This window comes from Chelonus insularis, unplaced genomic scaffold (genome assembly GCF_013357705.1).
Source record: "Chelonus insularis isolate UGA/USDA-ARS -01 unplaced genomic scaffold, ASM1335770v1 contig_383_pilon, whole genome shotgun sequence".
Lineage (NCBI taxonomy): Eukaryota > Metazoa > Arthropoda > Insecta > Hymenoptera > Braconidae > Chelonus > Chelonus insularis.
In genome coordinates, this window is record NW_023276540.1 from 6,066 (window position 1) to 20,110 (window position 14,045).

The following is a 14,045-nucleotide window of genomic DNA, read 5'->3' on the forward strand; positions in this document are numbered from 1 at the left end:
TGTAAAAAATTCATACTGGTCTCATTTTTTTCCTCGTAAAAATTTCTACAAATTATATACACCATGTTTTGATCTCCAATGCGTTGTTTTTGAGTTATTTAATAAAAAGTGAGCTGTGTGAGCACATGAGCACCTGTTTCTACTTTGTTTCGAAAAATTAGGTTTACTTAGCGATCGAAATACCTTTGAGTGTTATCATTGTTGACATCAATCAATTAATCATTTTTGTTTATTAAAAATAAACTTTCTATTTATTTTGATAAATAAAGTTAACTGAAAAGTTGACGAGTTTTAATATATTGTCATAACGAAATCAAGTCTCGAACTTAGTTCCAGTGTGTAAGAAGTACTTCTGACGTGCAAACTCGCTAGATGATAGAAAAGTTTTTTTTTGCATGTATAAAAAATAGTTCAACACGTAAATTTAAGTTTGAAAATAGTGCAAGAACATTAAATTAAAGTTTGAAGATAGAAATAAAAAAGATCGACTATTTTATATATTTTATGTGATTGCTTTTCAATATTTCAATGAAGAATAATCTATTCCTATTTTATACAATGAAATCCAACTTTCATATACAATTAATAATAATTATAAAATAATAACAATGAATAAACATAACTTTTTCGTGCAACATTTATTTTAATAGGCTTAATGAATTTCTTTCAATTGTACATGCAGAATAATAATAGAGATAAAAAATTCATAAACATGTTACAAGAGGTGTAATGAATATGGAGTACTTTTCAACTAAAAATATACGATGTTATCCGATATTGAATGTCAATTACAGCACATGCGCGGATAAAGCAATTGATCCAAGAATAGAAGCCTTGTCATAAAAATTCGCCTGCAGCGTCAGTGATTTAATTTAATATAAGTGAAGTGAAATTCACTTAAAGTCTTTTTTAAAACTTTATACATATATTTTTTTATAAACAAAAACACTTACTCTAGTAATCTTTGGAAATAAAATGTATTTCTTCAAAAGATCCACATATTTATAAATCAATTTTAATATTATGATGATTATGACTCTATAAAAAAATTATATTATTATTTTAAATAATATTATTGTTATGTTCGACTTTATTTTATTTATTTATTCTTTTTTTTTATTCAAAGAGTCATTTTTCTTCCCCCTTTTACCGGTTTTATGATTCAATTTTATATATTTATTTTAATAATTGTTATTTATTTTTTCAAAATCGGTTTTTTTGTGTAAATTAACAAAAAAAATATATAAAATTCGTTTGATGCTTTACAAACCAGTTATTATGAGCGATTATATTTAAAAAAATTTGTGTATTATCACATTTAAAGTTATCAAACCACATGAAATCTTCAAGTGAAATATTTCTTATATTTTTTTCCATAAATCCGCAGTAAAAACGAAGATTTAAAAAATTAAGGTGCACAAATATTTCCCTTTTTTCAGTTTTATTTGAATCAAATTTTTATTGGTATTGCAAGACAAAAGAGGAATGACAAAGCCTCTTCTGACGACCCCAAAAAAATATAAATAAAATAAAATAAAAAATTCCTACTTTCCTTTGAAATTAAAAATTACATTGGCGACCTCCGAATTCGCCATCTTTCTTCCTGTCATTTTATTTAATTTTAAAATTCTATTAATTAATAATAAATTAAATTAATAAATTGAACGTCACATTATATTTTTTTAGACGATATAAATAAGCCTAGTATTAAATTTAGAATGACAGCTATAGTTTATAAGTTAAAAATGATTGATAGTAAGTTGAATATATAAACTTTAATGGTAGAAAGAGAGATATTCCTCATCATGTATTGGGTTCAATAACCCACAACCCTCATGTAACAATGGTCGAGGGTATATATACGATAAGTAGACAATTAGCTTCATGGGATTATTTTGTGGCTGGTAAGTCAGCAAGACTTTGTGGCGTAGACTTTCTTTAAATATTTAAATAGATCAATACTGCTACTATTCCTAGATTTCATCATAACTCAAGCTGTTTCTTTATTTCAAAAAGTTTGATTACTACCACGAGTTATAATTTTAGTTTTATAATTATTGGATAAAATTATTCATGAGAAGTGCATAAAATATGAGCTTATAAAATATTTGAGCATTTTGACCTCTCAAATTTCCATGTAGTTAAAGAATTTCAGATCCTAAAATCCTGGAAAATCGATTCTCTCGTTTATTTGTTGACCTGCACAAAAAGGTCAACGTTTTCAAGGAGGGTTTCTTTTCGTAGATAAGCTACCAGCTATCGACTTTTTTTTTATCACTTCATACGAAAAAGAGCCTTAACCTACCTCGTTCTTCAACATTTATTGCTACAAATCTTCAAGTGAGCTTCTCTCATTTTATCGTTTCGTATTTGTCGAAATCAAGTTTTATTAAGCGATAGTTTCGATCATTCTATATCTTAAATCACATCAATTTCAATTTGTACATTCGTATCTTTTAGAAATTTTCCTTTCTTCACTAAATTATTGTCTCTTTAGAAAATTAAAGATCATCTAAAAATATACTTGAATCAACAATCATAAAATGTAACGAAAAAATTTGAAATAAAAAATTTTATATTACTCTAGATGATAAATGAATTTTATTCATTTTTGAAGGACAGTAATTTTGTAATTATTGATCGAGACAAGGTCATTGGAATTTTATTGTAATATAAAGGATAGAATAGCTGAGAATAAAAAAATTAACTAAACATGATAAAACAAAAGATTCACTAAATAGCGAGAAGTCACAAAAGACTTGGGAGACAAAAATACTTGAGGTTGCAAGTATGCAGGCCTACCTAACTTTAATAGTACTCAACTATTCTCTTCACTTTTTTTTTTCTTTTAAGACGGAAATAATAAGAATGCTAGCTGGCAAGATTCTTACAAAGCTGCTTATATGATGTCATACATTAATCTGTTGAAATGAGCTCACAAAGTTGGTCCTTGAGCTTCAAAAACTTTCCACCAAACTTGCTTTTATTTTAAAAGAAAAGTTGTTGTCTCTAATGCAAATATAGTGATTATCAAATTACTATTCTAGTGTTGTTTATTTTATTATTATTATTATTTTTTTTTTTTTATTTCAATTCATTATTAAAAAACTATTCTTTCTCTGTGTAATATTTAATTCTGAAATAATGATGAAAAAAGTTGAATAATTGGAGATTAAAAAAATTTCTGTAATGGTAATTAATTTTATCTTTCACTGTGAATTGTAGAGTTTTATTTCAATACATTTAATGTGCTTTTATATGACGTCATTCATTTGATTAGCATTGTGAGGGAAGGGAGGGTGGAGTGAAAAGCTCGAGAAAATTTATTAATTTATTAAAATTTGAAGTTTAAAAACGCTTATTGCACTTTTTGTTTATTCATTTTTCAATTTATTGATGTATCAAAAATTATTAACATTTATTAATTTATTGATATATTTAATTATAAAGTGAATTAATAATTAAATATTAATGAATTGCTGTTACTATTATTATTATTGTTATTTGTTAAGGGTTTTTTAATTAATTATTGTTATTGTTTGTTACTTATTGCTTGATTATTGTTTGTTTGTTACAAAAATATCACAAGAGGCTACAAAAGTTTAAATCTAAAAAGAAACGAATAAATTCGTAAGGAAGATTCTCTTCAAATAAAATGCAATGTACGGTGCAAGAAAAATAAGTCTCTGGATCAAATGATAAAAAAAAAAAAAACGAATATACGTCTCACATATTTCGTACCGTTGTTAGAAATTTTTATGTCGTTATTTTTCATCACATTTAATATTTATTTAGTTGAAAAATATTGTCGAGTATAAATTAAACAAATAAAACGAGAAAATTATTAAATATAAAATGGAAAGAATTATTCGAATAGAGGTGATAGTTATAGAAGCAGAGTCTTTTTAGGATGAATGTGAAAAAGAGAAGAGTAAAAAAAAAAGTTAGAACTTTAACCGGAAAGTAAGCCAAAGAGGCAGATAAACGGGAAATAGTTGAGAAGAAGGGTGGATTAACAAGGAGATTTTCAAGAAAGAAAAGAACGAAAATCGGAAGTAAAATACCGAAAGAATCGCTGTCGAATTAATGGCCTATGAATCTTTATTGCCTTTACCCAAACACCAAACTTTTTAGTTGTATTCTTATCTATTGCTTTTTAACGATGTAGATAAATAATTTTTTCAACATTTCTTCGGCAATAAATTATTTCAATTGATAAATTATTCAAACCAATAAATACGAACATTAAAAATCAATTAATAATTAGATATAATTCAAATTCGCATTTGTATACTTGAATGAACTCAAATACATGCTTGTTAACATTTTTATATACAAGATGGAGTCTCAAAGAATATTAATTTTAGTATCATGCTTTTGGAAAGTCATTTTTTTTAACAAACATTATTTTAACACACCAAAGGATTATGAAAATTTGCATATTGTTTCATGTTTTACGCGGACAAAGTCGCTGGTACAAGCTAGTTTTTATATTTTTGTAATGTCAAGTGTGTATGTGTCAGTTACATTTTGTGTAAACACCTTTAGGATGTATGGCACTTTTACAATAAACAATAAAATGAATCGACTATTTTAAAATGTTTAATATTAGTATAAATATCATGTTTTCTATTCATCATAAAAATAACGGAATAATTTTGAAAATCTTCGAGTAAGTGAGTAAACCATACTTGGCAGTAAAATTGTAAAGCGTATGAAATATATGCGCAAAACTCTATTTCCACTTTTCTCATCGTCAAAGAAAACCAATCTTCACAGTACAGCTCGACGCATATAAATTTGAAACTCTCAGAAATTTATAACAACGTAGTATGATAAAAATCATTCCACGCATGCTCTAAAAGCCTTTGTAAATGTAAAACTTGACAACTTGGAATTATTCTTGCAATGAGTCTTTTAAAATTTTTTTTCTCCACCATAATATTGTGATGTACCGATTTTTATTTATGCATAAATATAAACAATTTATAATAATGCATGTTACGTTAAATTATTTCTTCATTATTTGTTGATTATTCAAAATATTTTTCCATGATAAATAACTCGATTATTTAAAGTATTTTTTCCATTTTTCACGTTTATTAAAATTTGTAAGGTATTTTAAGCAAAAATTTTATTTTACTACGATATACTTGTAAGTATAGATAACGATAACATCAATTTAAAAATAATATTCTGACCCCAATAGTATGCCATTACTGCTAAAAGTAATAGAAGATAATAGCAGATGATAGAAAAAAAAATGTAAACTTTTTTATCATGACCGAAATCTGTATGTGACTAAAGTTTCCCTGTTTTAATGATAAAACTATGAGATAAGTAGCTTGATGAGTTTGTTAATATTTCTTTACAGCATCATAAGTACAGTTCGGTCAAAAGAATATTTTTCCAAAGCTTCAAAGTAAAAAAAAAATATATCAGATATAAAATTGTTTTCTTTCCAAGTTTTCAATTAAATAATTTGGCAATTTTAAATGAGTTCATTCACCTTAAAATAAATAACTTAAAATATTTAATGCAATAATGAAGGGAAGATGGAGGGTAAGACGGCGACTTTGAAGTACTTCATAAATAAAACTCTTCATTTTTAATTATACAATGTTGAAACTTTCATTAAGAAAATAATCAGTCATTCTTCTTTCAAATTTACTGCAAATCGGAGTGTTTGAAAATTAAACATTTAAAGTGGCTTATAATTAAACACTTGAATTTTACCGGATTTACAGTTTTTTAATAAATCAAAACAGAAAAATTAATTTTTTTTTTTACATCAATTTTAAAAGCATCTTAGAAGGTTTAAAAATAGATGTACCTACGTACGTACAATTTTCGGTACGTATAATTGTACATACATACAGACATCCATTTGTTGTAAACAAAAAAAATTAAAAGATGACAAAATTATGGATTTCAATGAATGGAAAGTTGGCTTTTGTGAAGTACAGTCATTTAAAAAAAATGTAATTTTTGGAATGTATGAGATTACAATACCGTTCGAAAGTAAGTTGAAATACATGGCGAAAGGAAGGAAGGAATGAAATGTAGTGTATAAAGTATATAACAAGTTTTCAACTGTAACTTGGACCCATCCGGTCTTTACAATGAACATCACCGACTTGCCATATATTTCAGGACATGAACAACTCCTACATGAAATAGTAGGGGAAAGTAGAATAAAGTGGAACGTCAAAAAATTGAATACAAAATATATATCCTCATCAAAAACCGTGTCTCACTTTTACCAAAAATAAAACAAAAATTTTTTAGCACAGTTGACCTGAATCTCGTCCGAGATAATAAGTATAAACAAAAAAAAAATGCATCACAAGATAGTAAAAAATACGAATAAATACGGAGAAAAACGAAAGTTGAGAAAAAAGAAGTAGAATGTGGTGTGAGAGAGTTGAAATATGCCAAAAAACAAAAAAAAAAGAAATAAAATATCAACTTTTATTGTGAACTTTCAAGTCCATCTTGCATTCTTAGGACTTTCTGGTATAGAAGGGTTGCAGATGGGTATAATTTTTTAGTTGTGTTGCATGCGAAATATTTCGCCAATGTGTATCACTAACTATCTTGGCTGACTTCCAACCAGACAGACTTCTTTCTATACTTGCCACAGTTTACTGTATTTTGATTTTTTTCCCCCTGTATTTTCATTAAAAGTTTTTTTATTTATTTTTTTTTATTGAACTTTCTTTTCCGGTTTGAGTTTGAACGCTCTGCACATCAAAAACTCATTGCTTGTAAGCTTTCAGTTTATTTTGTATGTCGCGGCTTTTGTGAGGTGTGCAATTTAAAGGAGGAAATGAATAGAATGGACGCGAAAAAAAAATGAACGAAGAAAATACATGCAATATAAAATAAAGAAAATACTAATTAGGTAAGATTAAAACAATTTTAAAACACTACTTACACTTACATTTAAAATGAAACATTTAATAACCATTATTTTTAATGTTCTCATTAAAAGAAGATTTAATTTTTTATAATATAAAAAAGTACTTTCGATTCTAAGTAATATCTCAAACTAAGAAAAGTGATTAAGGAATATGAGAAATAAGAGAGTCTTGGTAGCTTGTGGTTAACGAAATGAGTAGAATGAAGTAATATAATAATGATAGCGATAAATTGATTTATGTTCTCTTATATGCCTTGAACAAGCTCTTATTAAAGGCACCATAGCAAAGTAGATTCAGAGCTTACATATCGTTCGCATGTCAGTTAATGAGACTTGGTTGCTTCACTTCTATGAAGAAGTGCTTTTACTTTATAAGTACTTGTCATTAATAAATAAATTTTTCATTATTATTATTATTTAAATAATATAAAATAAATAAAAGCTTGGATTTCTATATCGAATCAATATCTATTCACTTTATTTATTTATTTATTTAAATAAAAAACAGACCCAACAGAATAAATTCAATGCTAGGATCATACAATACCAAAGCCAAATACAATGTAATATAATTTATTAGCAGCTAATATTTATGTTATTTGAAAAAAATTAAATAAATGTTTATTAACAGTTGAAAAGTCATTTTTTAGAGTAAATTTATTGAGATTAAATAAACGATTTCTTAGCTGCTAACAAATATTTATTTTTTAGCAAAATACCATGATTGAACTCAGGGGATAAGGTAGAACTAACGATTAAAATGTAAGATTATATTATCTTCATAATGATTTGGCAATGAATAGTGACAAAATAATAATTATTATGTATTGTAAAGGATAACTTGATAACGTTAGACAGCCTTGCAAAGATTTATCAACTACTAATAAATCGTTTTCTGAGCCTATAAAATATGCATGATATTTAAAATAATTGTATTTATCATTACAAAAATTTTATTTGGTTATAAATAATATTTATTGGTATCAAACAAATGCTGGAAAAAAATTTAAATATTTACTCTCACCAAATAAATCCTTTTATCAGTGTAATAGCGAAAAAAAAAATAATAATAAAAGAATGTAACAAACATAAAAGCATACCATAAGAAAAGAAAAAGATGCATTTAGCTGACAATAAAATAAGAACGAAAGTATAAGCAAAATTCTTTAGCACTATCAGCAGCATTAAATATGATGATGATAAAGAATTATTAATTTAAGAAATGAATTATCAATAGAATGGAATTTATTTCTGATCAAAGATAAAAGCGCCATTTTATCTTCATTAAAACTTCTAATGAACACGATAATTTGATAAAAGGTGCATACTTAAGCACTTGCGCATCTTGACTAGACAGACAGATAAACAGAAGTGATGATAGAAGCTTTCGAACCCTTTTGTGCATACAAATGCACTTGCGTACATCGTAACAAGAAAACGTTGTCTTTGCTATTTACACAATGCTAAGCTACGATAACTTGATGCGACAAGTAATTACACAAAGTAATTATTCATCAGGAAAATATACATAAGATGTCTTGATTAAAATTGTACATTTAAGTTATTTTACTCTCCGAAAGGAACAAATATTCTTTTAGCATCAAACTTTGATAAGAATTTATCAACAAAGATCCAATTGAGTTTTGATGGGATTAAGAAGTGATATGAAGCAGAACGAAAGAATAAATAGCATGAAAAAGTCTGGAAAAAGATGATAAATCAAGCTTATAGTAGTCGGAGTCAGTTACTAATTTATTCAATTTCAATGTATCAATAAAATAAATCACAGTGGCGTATGTAGTATGGATACGATTTTACTACTGAACACAAACGATGTTTCTAGAGAGCAAGAGATTGAGTTTACGATAAAATGAGACAATGTCAACTCACTGTGCAGCATGGCACGTTTAATTGCTTGACATCGAATTGGCTGATGCCAATATGTCCATTCGCTAGCTGACAATAAACTAAAGAAACGTACATCACATTTGGTTTAGAAACTATTTTAAATTATACAAGAGGAGAAAGTAGGATTATGGGTCACCCTTTGTTTTTCTTTAATTACATTTTATTCTGTTAAATTATCATCAATTGTCACTTTTCGAAACTTCTGTTTATTACCAGGAAGTTATTTTTCAATATATTTGTGGGTTAGTTGATGGAAGATGCACTGTGCTCACATAATAAAATTTGTTATTATTTTTTATAAAATAAAACTGCATCAAATAATAATCGAAGGAGTTGGATTTATTAAAAATTTTATCGTTAAAATTTTTAATGGGAGTCTTTTTTCTGCACGAAGAGAATTTTCGGATTAATTGTAAATAAAAAATGACAAGTGCACTTTCTAAGTAATAGAAGAACAAATGAAGTTTACTGTTCAACAGTATAATATCAAGTTTATTTATAAAAACTTCAAATTAACTGTTAGACAGAAATATTTTTATTTTTACACTTTGAAACGTGCACTTACATTTAGTGAAAAAATTCTCCCCGTGATTGTAGGACTACTTGGAGCACACAAAAATCCCAACTTTAATAAAACAAACGCATTTGAATGTCACTATATAAATAAAAGAATCCAGCAGCCGAGATTAACTTCAAGTGGTGATAAAAAAAAACGAGCAGACGGAAGTAATTTACTATTTGCAAGTGGATGAGAAATCACCGCAATAAAGAAAGATTGTCCAACGTGGGCGTCAACCGAGAATTGACGCTAGACACGATTGGATTAGCTCAAGCACCCCATCTGTACTTTGCACCTCGTATAACTGATAAGAAATTAGACTGACAGGTGTTTAATTACTTAAACTTCTGAATTGTAAAGTCACGCGACTTGAACACATTCTCCATCTATTTAATGCCCTTATGCGATAGACATTTTTCTTTTGAATAATTGATTACAGAATTAAATTGATTGTTTTTTAAATTGTTACTACTTTAACGGAAAAAAAAAATTTAGCTTTACTTAATAATAATATTTATTAGTTTTAGGAGGGAAATTTAAATATAATAGCAAAATAAAAAGAGTTTAAATTGAAAAAATGCCCGTTGAACACTCGCCTGATGAACGAGTTTCGTCTTATCGTGAAGATTAAAGACTACCTCGTAGCATCGCAATGGAAACGATGAAAAATGTTTACTACGAAAGTCCTCTACTTTGTCTATGTAGTCAAGATTATATACCTTTATATATATAAAGGTATATGTATTTTATTTCATCTATATAACTTCCGACTATACTGACAAAAAACATATCCGTTATATATTTAAAAAAACTTCCTTAAATTAAAACTTTAAATGCAAATTAATTTTATAATTAGTCAATTAACAAAAATGGTTTAAAGTTCTTTTACACTTTACTATTTAATTTTTTCATATTAATTATATATAATACTTGACAGATATGAATAGACATATAATTTTTGTAATATATATATTAGGAAAGTTACAAATTTATTATTCTAAAAAAAAATGTAATATTCTTTGATACAGTATAATCAAGAAGTGTATAATAGCCTCAAACTATTTTACCCTTCACTTTCTTGTCATTATCTAAATAAGTCCTCTGACCAAGGTGCGTAAGTACTTTTGTTGTTAGCACTCAAGAGGATTGACTAATTTTCTCCAATGAAGAACATGAAGACAATAGGACTGGTAGGATAGCTTTCTCTGATGAAACTCAACCATTGTTACGAAAATTACAATAGAACGAAGCCTTTTATTTGATTCTGGCCTTCAGACTAATTTTATAATTACAAAGAAATTTTGTTCCTTGTTCATAATAATATTATACATCTGTCTATTGAAAATCTGATGTCTGAATTATCATCAATACACAACATTAATACTAAAAATATATTTTATAAAATAAATTTTAAATAAATATTTATATTATTATTAGGAATTAATTTTATTAATGGTGATGTGTATCAAGAAAATTAAGTTGAAGTATTTCGATCGATTTGGGCCTTATAAAAAAAACCCAGGGCCTTTTAAAACACTGCAAATCCGGGTGTGTAAAAACAAAAAAACACTTGAAGTGCTTACAATGTTAAAGGCCATAAACACACTATAGTAATGTGATAATTTCTGATGAATAATAAAATCTAAGAATTAGGACTACGCATGCGCACAAACCAATTTTTTTCTATTATGATTTTTTTTTATTAAATTAATATTATTTATTTTTTAATAATCTTTTATTGAAATATAGTTGAAAAAAAACTCAATAAAAAATTAATCTCAATCGAAATACCTTAATAACTTATCAAGATTTAATGTAGACATTTAATAATACAGTAATAAAAATAAATCAAAATATCATTTGTGTATGTATTATTAAGTTGAAAAACGCAATGATTAAATTGCAAAATTTAGTAGGTTAGTTAACAAATCACACGTGATTATTCAAGAAAGAATCTTGTTGAAGTTTCACGTTTATAGCTATTTCTTACAGCACCGAATCGACCTCCCTTTCATCATGTTGCGAATTAAAAGGTATTACATCAAAATAATTGGCGGCAAAAATTTTTAACTGCAAAAAAAACCTATAGTAGATTTCATCTATGTCAGACCGGAAAATCTACTTTATAAAGTTGTTATTAATGATAAACTTGAAATTGGCACAGCTGACTAGATCTGAAATTTAACACAAACTATTGAAATTCATCGAACGATATGTTAATTGAATAAATTTAAAAAAAATATATTTATAAAGTAATTGCTAAATCTGTGACACAAATTTACTTTCTATATTGATTGACTTAAGCCATTCTCTCATATACTATTTTTCATAATTTTTATTTATATTCATCATATAATTACCCATTTTTTAAAACTGATACTTATTATTCTATTCAAGTATACAAATGAACGGAAGTCTCAAACTAATTATCAATATTTAAGTTTAATAAGTCAATTAATAAATAAATAAAAATATTTCGTGACATAAATAGTGCAATCAAATGTCGTAGTAATTTTAAATAAACTTTAGTCACCAAGTAATTATTTATTAAATCAATACATTTAAGCTACACATGTCAATGTTTATTGGCAATAAATTAGTGAAAGTCAATGACTACTATGCACTCAAGATGGTAGAATAATAAAAGAGAGTCTTAAATCTCCAGAAATTATTTATAAGTTAAGAAAAAAATTTTTTTTTTAATATTTAAATGACACTAACCTAAATGGGAGATTAATCATTATTATACTTTTACATCTTCGAAGCTGAACCTTTTCTTTATGTCGCATAAAATTACAGTTATTTTATCTTTATAAATTCACTGAACTACAAATATGGATGTCATATGCATAATTAAAAATCTAAACACTCAATATAAAAATAAAATAGTCAAATTTCTCTATGAATATATTCATAGTAACACAAATGAGTACAAGTCATACGAAAAAATGACCGTTTAAGTAGAAAATAAAAATGATTTGATTGTTTATCTTTCTTCTACTCACATATGTATTTTCGTAGAATATTTTGAGCAAATAGCTATCTCAGTAAGAGTATTTACTTATTGAGACAGCAGAGGAGAATGTTTACAAGGATTATTTTTAAAATGAAAAATATTGTTTTTTGTGGGATTTTTATAAAAATAAAAATTAATTTTCTTTAACCTCAATAATATATATGGAAATATTACGCGATAAATGACCTATTAGTTGTGCAACATATGAGCATAAAGACATTGTAAACACAACTACATAATATAAAATTTTACGGTTTATTAGGATTGCTCAAATACCAGGTTTCAAGTTGAATGATTTACGTTTCATTCTCGTTAATAGTTCAATCATTTTTTTTTGTACTGTTTTAAACAATATTAACATACGTTGAGAAAATATTTATTTAATCAGTAAAGAAAATAAAATGGAAATATTTGCAATACAATATTTTATTGAATTTAACGAAATTTTGTTTAAAAAATGTATTTTGATATTCGGTTCAAGATACACTGCAAATATTAGTGTTTTATTTTAATGCACTTAGTGTGTCCCTGCTTTAAGGTTTAATTTAGAGTCCGGCAAGACGTCGCCATATTGCTCAAGTCTTGCCTAAAGTCTCATAAGAATTTAAGGGACTTTAGTCTTGCCGGACTCTATCTTAAGGGATTCTAATCTAATTAGAGACTTGGACTTTAATTAGACCTCAATGCAGTGACATCTACACTTGGTATCATTAATGATGTTCATGTTTTTTAAAGATATACGTGCGATTTTCTTTTAGAAAAAATTAAAAGTTTAATAATAAATAAAAAACAAAGACCAAAAGTTTATTCGTTGAAAAAAGTATCATAAAATAATTATAAAAAAATAGGTCTGAGCACACTTTGTCTGTGCTAACACGACGAACTTCCCATTAGTAATTGTTTATAACAAATTCGTATTGTTATAAACAATATGTAATTTTTACGAGTCATATTTCATCATTAATAATATTATTTTGTTGAAAACATCCAAATCCATGTGATATACGCATCAGTTAATCGATAAATACAATTTTCAATTGTTTATAACAAATTCGTATTGTTATAAACAATGCGTAATTGTTAAGAGTCATATTTGGTTGTGAACAATAATGTCTAGTCAATATCGATTTAATTTTCAAATGAAATTGTTATTGTTTGGCTTAAAAGTATTTTAAATAGCTAATCTTTTCATTTTTTTATTAGTTATTTTGTTATACAGCTCTATCGAATTCGTTCAAATTTCTTTCAGATCTTCTTTATAATAATATATTTCGAATTAATTTTGGTTCAAGTTGATATCTTGATCCGTTCTTAAGATATCGAAAACGAAAAAAATGCTGACGTCCGTACATACGTACGTACGTACATAATACATACATACATACATACGTACACACACATCATTCTAAAAATATGTCAGTATGCTTAATTTAATGAAAATTCAAATTTCACCAATCGACCCAATTACAATAACTTCCTAATGGGAAGTTAAAAAGTATAAATCGTATAAATATTATTACTTGTTCACAGTGAATTTTTTTTTTTTTTTCAGTGCACACAAAAATATGCACATTTTAAAACTCTTTAATTCTGTTTTTGTATTAATAAAACTTTTAATTAAAACGTAAATAATAGGTAAC